Here is an 8,191-nt window from a genome sequence, read left to right as displayed (position 1 = left end):
CATTCCAAACACATGAAATATTTCCTCTTATCTTCCTTTGTAATTTAATAAAACATTTTACCCAAGTCATCTCAAAAGGTCCTTTAATACCAGTTTAAAAAATGAAGATTGGATGTTATAATTGATGTTATAATAGCCTGCCAGGCTACAGTTCATGGAGTTACAAGGAGTCAGACACAACTGAATGATTAAACAACAATAACATAAGATAGACTGCAAGGTAAATGTTTCACTGGATCCCAATCCAAAAATAATTATCTTCGGACCCCACTCCAAAGATAATGCAATTTTCAATTTTTTTTTTAACTTTTAGTAAACTGGGCTGTGGTATATGCAGTAACAATTAATGATGTAGTTTTTTATTAATTCAAAACTTGCAATATTACAGTTCAGTTCAGTTCAGTTGCTCAGTCGTGTCTGACTCTTTGCGACCCCATGAATCACAGCATGCCACAACAGCACTCTGTACTTTTGCACTTACATTTTGCAATGCTTTCTAGGTGAGTTCTATGGATATGCTCCTATCCTTCTAAAAGCAGATTAAACTGTAATGGTTGCTGCAATATTCTTATATTTACCTCCTTGGTATTTTTCTTTTAGAAAATATTTTTAAATTATCTCCAGCAGTGGACTTTATAAGCACAGTTTCTTCAAGGTTGTTGGCTGAGAGCATATCAAAATCTCTTAGGAGTTCTTCTGCACCTTCGTAAGGAAACACTGTCTTCATGGGCAGCCCTGTTTAAGTAACTCAACAATTTCCTAAGGCGGCTATGGCAGTCACACATCTTACCTAAGATCTAATATAGTATAAAGTCTAAATACAATTATATTTGTTTAAATTGACATGGACATGAGAAGTGCTCATGCTGTCATGGGGAAATAATTAAAAAATAAATGATCCTAGATAAGTCAATTTGATCTAAAAATACTGTATAACTGCAAATTGTCATAAAATTTCCATAGGTTCTGTTAGGTAAGAAATTAGAGATGAGCAAGGAAGAGTGGCTTAGGGGAAAGACTTGAGCTGATTTCTAAACCCGACCCCAGACATGCCCCAGTGTGGCTCAGAGAGCTCATAGATAAGCTACAAAGTAACCACACAGACAGTTCCAATGGGACTTCTCCAACTCTGGCACATGTGACCTTGATGAACAATGCGGAAATGACCTTATACAGCTGGGAACCCATTAAGGGTTCATGAATATTCTATAAATACATATATCTGATTATAACAGACTGAAATATGTACAAGACAGGTGCCATAGCATTTTGTTATATAACTTCAACTGTCAATCAAAACTGTCAGTCCATACCCACCTGTATAAATATGAAAAGCTCTGTCTCATGAATATGAAAAAAAAAAAAAAACAAATTCATACATCACGATTTCAGTACCTGTGCCTCTCTTGAATTGGCCCACCCTCCCTTGAGGTGTTCTTTCTGTTTTGGCTTTAATAAACTTATTTTGCCACCGGTAGGCCTTCAGATTCATCTTTGTGTCCTTACCAAGAATCGAGACCCATGAGGAAGAGCCCTCATTGACTCTCCATACTCAGTAACAGTTCTTAAAATAATACATTTTTTCTGAAAATTTGGTGGTTTTTACTTTGATCCATATTACTCTTACATAATAATATATGATAAAAGTTTAGCTTAGCACATGAATTTTGATCTTTTGATTTCAGCAATCTTCTTTATGCATAGTCATGAAAATAAATTACTGTCATGTATACCTGCAAATTGCCAACATCTGCTGGATCATGGAAAAAGCAAGAGAGTTCCAGAAAAACATTTATTTCTGCTTTATTGACTATGCCAAAGCCTTTGACTGTGTGGATCACAATAAACTGTGGAAAATTCTGAAAGAGATGGGAATACCAGACCACCTGACCTGCCTCTTGAGAAACCTATATGCAGGTGAGGAAGCAACAGTTAGAACTGGACATGGAACAACAGACTGGTTCCAAGCAGGAAAAGGAGTATGTCAAGGCTGTATATTGTCACCCTGCTTATTTAACTTCTATGCAGAGTATATCATGAGAAATGCTGGGCTGGAAGAAGCACAAGCTGGAATCAGGATTGCCGGGAAAAATATCAATAAACTCAGATATGCAGATGACATCGCCCTTATGGCAGAAAGTGAAGAGGAACTGAGGAGCCTCTTGATGAAAGTGAAAGAGGAGAGTGAAAACGTTGGCTTAAAGCTCAACATTCAGAAAACGAAGATCATGGCATCTGGTCCCATCACTTCATGGGAAATAGGGAAACAGTGGAAACAGTGTCAGACTTTATTTTTGGGGGCTCCAAAAATCACTGCAGATGGTGATTGCAGCCAGGAAATTAAAAGATGCTTACTCCTTGGAAGGAAAGTTATGACCAACTTAGATAGCATATTCAAAAGCAGAGATATTACTTTGTCAACAAAGGTCCGTCTAGTCACGGCTATGGTTTTTTCTGTGGTCATGTATGGATGTGAGAGTTGGACTGTGAAGAAAGCTGAGCACTGAAGAATTGATGATTTTGAACTGTGGTGTTGAAGAAGACTCTTGTGAGTCCCTTGGACTGCAAGGAGATCCAACCAGTCCTGGGTGTTCACTGGAAGGACTGACACTGAGGCTGAAACTCCAACACTTTGGCCACCTCATGCAAAGAGTTGACTCATTGGAAAAGACCCTGATGCTGGGAGGGATTGGGGGCAGGAGGAGAAGGGGACAACAGAGGATGAGATGGCTGGATGGCATGACCGATTTGATGAACATGAGTTTGGGTGGACTCCGGGTGTTGGCGATGAACAAGGAGCCTGGAGTGCTGTGATTCATGGGGTAGCAAAGAGTCAGACATGACTGAGCGACTGCACTGAACTGAACTGATACCTGCTGAGGAACTAGAAATTACTCAATGAGATTGCTTAAAAAAAATAATAATAATAAGGTAAGGTAACCAGGAACTAAACTAGTTATCATTGACTGTTTTTTTGTCTGTGCTATCATCTATTTCCAAGTAGTGATATCATCAAAAGGAGGAGAGAAACAAAAGATTCAGCATGTACTATTACACGTTAATTTTCTCTGCTAAACTGAAAAGCTTAATTTGAAAAAAAATGTCCTTTACACAAGGTATTCAAATATTTAATTTCTTGAAACAGATTTCTTCCATGTTGGTAATCTTCATACTCTCTCTGATTCGTAGAGCGTCCAGGCTTTCCTTTCTTCCTTCCGTCCTTCCTGCCTTCTACCTTTCTTCCCTCCTTCTTTCCTGCTCTTTCCTCCATTCATTCCTCTCCCCACCTTTAGCCAATTGGATTGCTTGACCCATCTGTGAACAGGAATCACACGTAAGGCTGATCTAAGACTATTGAAACCGTAGTACATTCTACAAGTCATTTTATTTCCAATCTATTTATAAATTTGGTGAAATTAGTAATATTCAGTTTTCCCTGAGAAGTACACTTTATTTCCGGTTAATGTGAAATCATTATTCAAATGTTCCCGCATATCAAACACATGTTCTTTTTGTGAATCAGGCTACAAATCAGACCTTTTTAATCTGTTCTTCATTCCTTTCCATCTTTCATTCCTGCTCATTCCCTTTAAACTTTCACTGACTTGTCGAAGTGAATAGGGCAGTTGTCAGCTTTTTTGTTTTTTTGGTGGGGGGGGGGGGGTCCTGATTTCTCCCTGGTATTATTATTAAATATTTTATACTCTTCCCTGAATATCATTTAAACAGTAAGATAACTCTAGAGCTTTCATAGGCTCAGGTAGGCCACATGTGACTAGAACACACTATAAGCTATGTTATGTATAACATATAACAACACTTCTTGAGAAGAGTTGCCAGACAAAATACAAGATTCCCTAATATTACATGGAAAATGATGATATTAAAAATTACATTATCTGAAATTTCAATTCAACTGAGTGCTACATATTTTTATTTCCTGATAGAGGCCACCTTATTCAGAAGATACATAAAAGCTTCTTAAATTAATTGCTAAAGTGATGACAATTCGATTCTTGTGTTGTTAGATTCATTTCCCTTGATACCAAGTGTGTCAAGTTGCTTTGATACTGTATAAATTTATGCTTCCACAACCATTTTTGTGCTTTTCAACATCTATATGACTTGACCTGGCTTAGGTAATACCATGTCTGACCATTGTGTGCAAAAACCTTTAAATCGGCAAGAAGGGCTTGGACCCAGGGAGCTACAAAGACATTGTAACTATGTCTCCACTCACAGGTGGTGATTTGTGGCCTGATTCTGGATGTAATTTGAAGGTAAACTCCATGCGAATTCCTGGAGGTGAGGTGTGAAAGAACGAAAAATTCCAATAATTTCCCCAAGGTTTTGGCCATAATTTTAATATTTCTAAAATAAAAAGAAATTGGCTTACTAGGAGCTGTAGTTAAAAATTGAATTTTGTTTTACCTGTTTGTTTTTTAATAATAACATATATATGGATTTTCATTGACTCAATGTGTTTCAAAATAAATTCATTATTTTATCTGAATGTTTGCATGGAATTTGATGATATTTTGTTGAGGATTTTTGCATCTGTGTTCCTGAGAGCTATTGATCTGTATTTTTTTTTCCTTCTTCTTTTTTTAAATGCCTTTGACTGGTGTGGATGTTAGAATGATGTTAAGCTTATAGAATGAGTTAGGAAGTATTCTCTCTTCTTCTATACTCTGAAAGAGATTGTAGAAGATTGGTATAATTTTTTTTTTTTAATGTTTGGAGAATTGATCAGTGAATTTATTTGGGACTGGTGCTTTCTGTCTTGGAAAATTATTAGTTATTGATTCAATTTTCTTTGATAGATATAGGCTTATTTAGAACATCTACTTTGTGTGTGTGCATGTTTTGACAGATTGTACCTATTAAGGATTTTTTTTTTTTAATCTAGATTTTTAAACTTCTGGGCACAGAGTTTTTTCATAGTTTCTGTAGTATAATTTTAATATCCAGTGGATGTGTAGTGATGTCTCTTCTTTTATTCCTGATATTAGCAACCAGCGTCCCCTCTTTTTTTTTCCTAGAAACTGACTATGGTTAAGTTCTATTTATATATATATATTTTTTAAGAAACAGCTTTCGGTTTTGATGATTTTGTCTATTGGTTGCTTATTTTCAATTTCAGTAATCTCTGCTTTAATTTGGATCATGTATTTTCTTCTGCTTACATTAGATTTACTTTGCTCTTCTTTGTTTTCGTTTCCTAAGGTAGAAACTTTCATTATTGATTTTAGATCTTTCTTCCATTGTAATATATGCTTTCAATCCTGTATATTTTCCTTTAAGTACTGTTTTTGCTCCAGTCCACAAATTTTGATAGTGATCATATTTTAAATAACCAAAATATGTACTTGATTCTTTATTGCTTCTTGTTTAATTTCTCAGATTTTAATGTCTGTTCATTTCCAAGGCAAACCATTCAATATCACAGTGATCCAAGCCTATGCCCCAACCAGTAACACTGAAGAAGCTGAAGTTGAAGGGTTCTGTGAAGACCTATAAGACCTTTTAGAACTAATACCCCAAAAGATGTCATTTTCACTATAGGGGACTGGAATGCAAAAGTAGGAAGTCAAGAAACACCTGGACCAATGGGAAAATTTGGCCTCGGAATATGGAATGAAGCAGGGCAAAGGTTAATAGAGTTTTTCCAAGAGAATGCACTGGTCATAGCAAACACCCTCTTCTAACAACACAAGAGAAGACTCTACACATGGACAATACTGAAATCAGATTGATTATATTATTTGCAGCCGAAGATGGAGAAGCTCTATACAATCAGCAAAAACAAGACTGGGAGGTGACTGTGGCTCAGATCACCAATTCCTTATTGCCAAAATCAGACTTAAATTGAAGAAACTGCTGCTGCTGCTGCTACTGCTAAGTCGCTTCAGTCATTTCCGACTCTGTGCAACCCCATAGATGGCAGCCCATGAGGCTCTCCCATCCCTGGGATTCTCCAGGCAAGAACACTGGAGTGGGTTGCCATTTCCTTCTCCAATGCATGAAAGTGAAAAGTGAAAGTGAAGTTGCTCAGTCGTGTCCAACTCTTAGCGACCCCATGGACTGCGGCCCACCAGGCTCCTCCGTCCATGGGATTTTTCCAGGCAAGAGTGCTGGAGTGGGGTGCCATTGCCTTCTCCAAAATTGGAGAAACTATGGAAAACCAATAGACCATTCAGGTATGACCTAAATCAAATCCTTATGATTATACAGTAGAAGTAAGAAATAGATTTAAGGGACTAGATCTGATAGAGTGCCTGATGAACTATGGATGGAGGTTTGTTACATTGTACAGGAGACAGGGATCAAGACCATCTCCATGGAAAAGAAATGCAAAAAAGCAAAATGACTGTCTGGACAGGCGTTACTGATAGCTGTGAAAAGAAGAGAAGCAAAAAGCAAAGGAGAAAAGGAAAGATATGAGCATCTGAATGCAGAGTTCCAAAGAATAGCAAGGACAGATAAGAAAGTCTTCCTCGGCAATCAATGCAAAGAAATAAAGGAGAACAACAGAATGGGAAAGACTAGATATCACTTCAAGAGAATTAGAGATACCAAGGGAATATTTCATGCAAAGATGGGCTCGATAAGGGACAGAAATAGTATGGATCTAACAGAAGCAGAAGATATTAGGAAGAGGTGGCAAGAATACATGGAAGAACTGTACAAAAAATATCTTCACTACCCAGATAATCATGATGGTGTGATCCCTCACCTAGAGCCAGACATCCTGGAATGTGAAGTCAAATGGACCTTAGAAAGCATCATTACGAACAAAGCTAGTGGAGGTGATGGAATTCCAGTTGAACTATTTCAAATCCTGAAAGATGATGCTGTGAAAGTGCTGCACTCAATATGCCAGCAAATTTGGAAAACTCCGCAGTGGCCACAGGACTGAAAAAGGTCAGTTTTCATTCCAATTCCAAAGAAAGGCAATGCCAAAGAATGGTCAAACTACTACAAAATTGCACTCATCTCAGATGCTAGTAAGGTAAGGCTCAAAATTCTTCAAGCCAGGCTTTAGCAATATGTGAACCGTGAACTTCCAGATATTCAAGCTGGTTTCAGAAAAGAAAGAGGAACCAGAGATCAAATTGCCAATATCTGCTGGATCATGGAAAAAGCAAGAGAGTTTCAGAAAAACATCAATTTCTGCTTTATTGACTATGCCAAAGCCTTTGACTGTGTGGATCACAATAAACTGTGGAAAATTCTGAAAGAGATGTGAATACCAGACCACCTGACCTGCCTCTTGAGAAACTTGTATGTAGGTCAGGAAGCAACAGTTAGAACTGGACATGGAACAACAGACTGGTTCCAAGCAGGAAAAGGAGTAGGTCAAGGCTCTATATTGTTACCGTGCTTATTTAACTTCTATGCAGAGTACATCATGAGAAACGCTGGACTGGAAGAAGCTCAAGCTGGAATCAAGACTCCTGGGAGAAATATCAAGAACCTGAGATGTGCAGATGACACCACCCTTATGGCAGAAAGTGAAGAGAAACTAAGAAGCCTCTTGACGAAAGTGAAAGAGGAGAGTGAAAATGTTGGCTGATAGCTTAACATTCAGAAAACTAAGATTACGGCATCTTGTCCCATCACTTCATGGGAAATAGATAGGGAAACAGTGGAAACAGTGTCAGACTTTATTTTTGGGGGGCTCCAAAATCACTACAGATGGTGGTTGCAGCCAGGAAATTAACAGATGCTTACTCCTTGGAAGGAAAGTTACGACCAACCTAGATAGCATATTGAAAAGCAGAGACATGACTTTGCCAACAAAGGTCCATCTAGTCAAGGCTATGGTTTTTCCAGTGATCGTGTATGGATGTGCTTTTGAACTGTGGTGTTGGAGAAGCCTCTTAAAAGTCCCTTGGACTGCAAGGAGATCCACCCAGTCCATTCTAAAGTAGATCAGTCCTGGGTGTTCATTGGAAGGACTGATGTTGAAGTTGAAACTCTAATACATTGGCCACCTCAAAGTTGACTTATTGGAAAAAAGTCTGATGCTAGGAGGGAATGGGGCAAGAGGAGAAGGGGATGACAGAGGATGAGATGGCTGGATGGTATTACCAACTCGATGGACATAAGTTTGAGTAAACTTCAGGAGCTGGTGATGGACAGGGTGCCCTGGAGTGCTATGATTCATGGTGTCAGAAAGAGTTGGACA

This window comes from Ovis canadensis, chromosome 16, assembly GCF_042477335.2.
Source record: "Ovis canadensis isolate MfBH-ARS-UI-01 breed Bighorn chromosome 16, ARS-UI_OviCan_v2, whole genome shotgun sequence".
Taxonomy (NCBI): Eukaryota; Metazoa; Chordata; class Mammalia; order Artiodactyla; family Bovidae; genus Ovis; species Ovis canadensis.
Note: the sequence above shows the minus strand (reverse complement) of the source record.